The sequence below is a fragment of the Bos javanicus genome, chromosome 24 (genome assembly GCF_032452875.1).
Source record: "Bos javanicus breed banteng chromosome 24, ARS-OSU_banteng_1.0, whole genome shotgun sequence".
Classification (NCBI taxonomy): Eukaryota; Metazoa; Chordata; class Mammalia; order Artiodactyla; family Bovidae; genus Bos; species Bos javanicus.
The window spans coordinates 6,659,624-6,664,548 of record NC_083891.1 but is presented as its reverse complement, the minus strand read 5'-3'; the positions used below and the strand labels follow the sequence as shown (position 1 = coordinate 6,664,548).

The 4,925-nt window shown below is 41.7% G+C and overlaps 1 long non-coding RNA gene across 1 annotated transcript; it reads left to right on the top strand.

The window, feature by feature from the left end:
* Positions 1-223: 223 nt before the first annotated feature.
* On the top strand, positions 224-3,853 carry LOC133237371 (uncharacterized). The gene is made up of 2 exons (XR_009733161.1): positions 224-484; positions 3,572-3,853. It is a non-coding gene; the product is annotated as an uncharacterized LOC133237371 (long non-coding RNA).
* Positions 3,854-4,925: the final 1,072 nt, after the last annotated feature.

Genomic DNA, 4,925 nt, shown 5'->3' with positions numbered 1-4,925 from the left:
AGAAATAAAATCTGACCATATGAATTTTGATTGGAACCAGCGTCATTGGGCTTGCCCGGCAAGAATACTGGAGTGGGTTGCTCTGCCTTCCTCCAGGGAATCTTCCAACCCAGGAGTTGAACCCACGTCTCCTGCACTGCAGGTGGATTCTTTATCACTGAGCCACCAAGGAAGGCCATTTATATTTTTAGCATTCGTCAAATACTTCCTATTAGAAAATGTGCACATTAGAAACTGCAACAAAATTTACATAAAATTGAGAGAAAGTTACATTCATTTCCTTCAATGGAGCTGTCTATTCCTTTGGAAGAATAATACTTATAGAAGAAATTTATGGAGTATGTACCAAAGATACAGCAGTATGTGTTAATACAACTATATATATGTAACATAGGTCATGGAAGATTGAAGTGATTGTCACAGAACCCTTGCTTTGGCAAGAGCACAGCTGTGAAGATTCATTCATTCTGGTAATGAACAAAAGGTAAGGAGGCTAAGGAGGTCATGGCTGATCTAATTGTTGTTTGAAGCAGGACAGTGCGTGGAAAGTCACATCCTATTTTCTGCAAGGTCACCATGTTACCATGCTAAAGGGTAGGAAGGCAACAAGTACATTGGGACAGCATCTTTTAGACTCCGGTCCAGGGCCTGCCAGCCTTTCCCTTGTCACTAAGGAGTTGACTTTCTAGACAGAGAAGGACGTTTATTCCTAGTTTCTCGGGATTTAGGTTTCTTCACCTGTGAAATGTTGGAAAATAATTTTGATCTTGCTGGGTTATGAGGATAAAAATTGTATCAGTGAGGATTTGGGTGGAATAAAAGGCGATCCATTCATGTTGGAGAATTACAGAAGAGTTTAATTAGAGGACTCTTTAAACAGCTGCAGGCAGAGTGTATGAAAACCAACGGACCTGTATCCTGGTGCTTGTACAGGGGGCCAGCCCATCTGTCCTGCAGAAAGCCTCCTACCAGGGGCCCTGACTTTGGTGGAGGGGTGCATCTAACCTCAGATAATCAGACAAATAGCCAGAGAAATGAAGATACTGACCTTAATCTCCTTCTTTTCTTCCTCTGTGGGGACTACCCATTGATGGAACCCAGTTGAAAATATCAAAGAGCTGTATCTGGGATTCTGTCATGCTTTCCTACAAATCCTGCTTTTATCTATGCAATATCATTTTGTTTTCTTGGGCTCCACAGTCAACTGCAGACAGTGACTGTAGCCATGAAATTAAAAGATGATTGCTCTTTGGAAGGAATAGAAAGTGAGAGTCGCTCACTCATGTCCGACTCTTTGTGACCTCATGGACTAGGCCAGAATACTGGACTGGGTGCCTGTGCCATCTCCAGTGGATCTTTGCAACCCAGGGGTTGAACCCAGGTCTCCTGCATTGCAGGCAGATTCTTTACCAGCTGAACCACAAGGGAAGTCCAAGAATACTGGAGTGGGTAGCCTGTCCCTTCTCCAGTGGATCAGTGACCCAGGAATCGAACTAGGGTCTCTTGCATTGCAGGCAGATTCTTTACCATCTGAGCTATGAGAGAAGCAGGAAAGCTATGACAAACCTCGACAGTGTATTGAAAAGCAGAGGCATCACTTTGCCAACAAAGATCCGTATAGCCAAAGCTATGGTTTTTCCAGTAGTTGTGTATGGATCTGAGAGTTGGACCAGAAAGAAGGCTGAGCGCCAAATAATTTATGCTTTTGAATTGGACCCTTGAGAGTCCCTTAGATTGCAAGACCAAACCAGTCAATCCTAAAGGAAATCAGTCCTGAATATTCATTGGAAGGATTGAAGCTGAAACTCCAATACTTTGGCCACCTGATGGGAAGAGCTGACTCATTGGGAAAGACCCTGATGCTGGGAAAGATTGAGGGCAGGAGGAGAAGGGGACCACAGAGGATGAGATGGTTGGATGGCCTCACCGACTCGATGGACATGAGTTTAAGCAAACACCGGCAGATGGTGATGGACAGGAAACCTGATGTGCTGCAGTCCATGGTGTCACTAAGAGTCAGACATGACTGAGCGACTGAACAACAACAACAAGGATGAAGCAGAACCCAGAGAGGAGGGAGACGACTGTTCAGCTGGCTTTCAACATGGAAGAAGGGGCCACAAGCCCGGGTGATAGGGAGCCTCCATTATAAACAAGTCTAGGTGACACTCTAATTTTAACTTAGTGAAACTGATTTCAGATTTATGTCCTTAATTGTATAACAGAAAGAACTCAAAATTTAGGTCACTAAGTTTGTGGTGGTTTGATAAAACTGCAATAGAAAAGTAATAAAATTCAAGAGGAGACTAGATTACATAGTTAGAAAATACCAGTGCTTATGTCCATCATAGCATTGAACACTTTGTTTTCACGTCTCTCTCCTTCAACATGTTGTGCGCTATTATCTGGATCCAATGCTTCTGTCATCTAGTAGGTTTCAAGACATCCTTGGGGAACAAATGGCTGGGTTTTGCTAACTGAGCGAAGTGGTTGCAGCTATGTGTCCCAAATTTCCTAGAGACATAAAAGCAATAGGTAGGAGATAGGGCTCCTAACTAGCTATATCACAACTTGATGTTTACCAAGGGACTGGTAAAACATATTTGATACAAATACATTTTAATCTGGAATATGAGCAGATTTAGTCTTGTTCTCCTATGTTTTTATACCTTTCTCAAAGACAGGTATTTGGAATTTGGGAAAATGGTAAGATATTTTGTAGGTACAGATTTTTGAAATCTGAGAATTAGATTATTATCTGTAATTGTTGTGTCTTGGAATCCTGCATTTGGAAGTAATGTCAGACATCACCTCTGCTATCCAATGCCTGTAATAATCTCTTACCATTGACTTTGGCAGGTAATGTGGTTCAGCCACCAGCATGTTTGAAAACCCAGATACCTGGGTTCTTCTAAAGTTGCCTCAGACAAAGTAATTTAACATCAGATCCTGGTCTTCACACTCCAGCCCTGTAGAATCACAGGGAATGATATAATATCTTTTTTTTTCCATTTATCCAAATAGCTCAGTTGGTATAGAATCTACCTGCAATGCAGGAGACCCTGGTTCAATTCCTGGGTCAGGAAGATCTGCTGGAGAAGGGACAGGCTACTCACTCCAGTATTCTTGGGCTTCCCTTGTGGCTCTGCTGGTAAAGAATCTGCCTGCCATGCGGGAGACGTGGGTTCAGTCCCTGGAATGGGAAGATCCTCTGGAGAAGGGAAAGGCTACGCACTCCAGTATTCTGGCCTGGAGAATCCCATGGGCTGTATTGTCCATGGGGTTGTAAACCATTAGACAGGACTGAGCGACTTTCACTATATCCAGATTTTAGTTAGTGACAAAACAATCCCTAAATAGAGAAGGTTTAAAATGTACTGTGGCATTATGTAACTCTAATGAGACTTTTCCTCTCGGTTACATTTCTTCTGGCTTAATATTTCAGAGTACTTTTAAATAGAGGGAGAAAACTGCTAAGCTTTGCGATTGTAATTGATTAATGATAATAATTACACCAATATGCATCCTGTTATCGTTTGAAATTCTTTTTCTAACTGTTTGATGTTTCTAGCTGCAAAATTTTAAGGCATGATGGTGTCATCCGTGTTGCTGTTGTTGCTGTTTTGAAGTGAAAACTTTCTGTCCTCGAGGTGGTGAGGAACTCAGAAGGTGACATTTCACTAATGACTCCTCTAAGAAATTGACAAATATGGATGCAGTGCCTTTATTGATGGCCCTCGAGAAGCATGGTACTTCCAAAATGACATTAGCGCTGTGGAAAAAAGCTGTGTTTGCTTTTGTTTACAGAAAAGAATGTTACATACCTTAATTACATAATGCATATTTTATCTTAGTTTATAAATTCTCACTTGTCTCCTATTTAAACATAGATGGTTAATTATGCTATTTGCTCAGATCTAATAACTTCAGCATTATGACTTAATATTATGCAACGTTACCTGGGAGAACCTCAGTAAAACTTACACGTCTTTCACTGATGAAATCTTGCCACCTCTTGTGGATGGAGTTCCTATAGAAGGCTTTAACTTTAAATAGTATGCAAAGAAAGACATGCAACTAAAATTTGGACTCAAATACTGTAATGCTTTCAAGTGTCAAGCTAAACAATCCTATGTTTTAAATATATATAAGTGACTATCACTAATATTGTGTTGTTATTCAATTGCTAAGTTATGTCTGACTCTCTGCAACCCCATGGACTATAGCCCGCCAGGCTTCCCTTTCCTTCACTATCTCCTGGAGTTTGCTCAGATTCATATCCATTCACTCATTTGCTCAGATTCATGAGTCAGTGGTGATATCTAACCACCTCATCCTCTGCTTCTGCCTTCTCCTTTTGCCTTCAATTTTTCCCAGCATCAGGGTCCTTTCCAATGAGTTGTCTCTTTGCATCAGGTGGCCAAACTATTGAAACTTTAGCTTCAGCATCAGTCCCTCCAATGAATATTTAGGATTGATTTCTTTCAGGATTGACTGGTTTTCTCTCCTTGCAGTCCAAGGGACTCTCAAGAGTCTTCTCCAACACCTCAATCCAAAAGCATTGCTAATGTGTTGACAGTGTGAAATAGGTGTGTCCTGGGAAACAGTTACAGTCTAGGGCTTTCTGTTTCCCAGAGAGGGGAGTTAACATCTGTCCCCTGTGAGGCAGAGCCTGATCAGTCCCCATATTTGTCACCCTTTACCAGCGTTTCTCCTGAAAACAAGAATGGCTTTAGGGCTCTCCAGTCTCCTCAGAGCTTCTTTCTGGGCAAGTTTCCTGGGAAAGAGGCAAAATCAATTTCTTTCTGTGTTCCCCCAGATAAGATGATAAGAAACCAGGACTGATTTCAAAGGTCCATCCCAACTATGAGTTCCAGCAAGGTTCTGAGCTCACAGTTTTGAACCCTTGAGGTACTTAATGATCG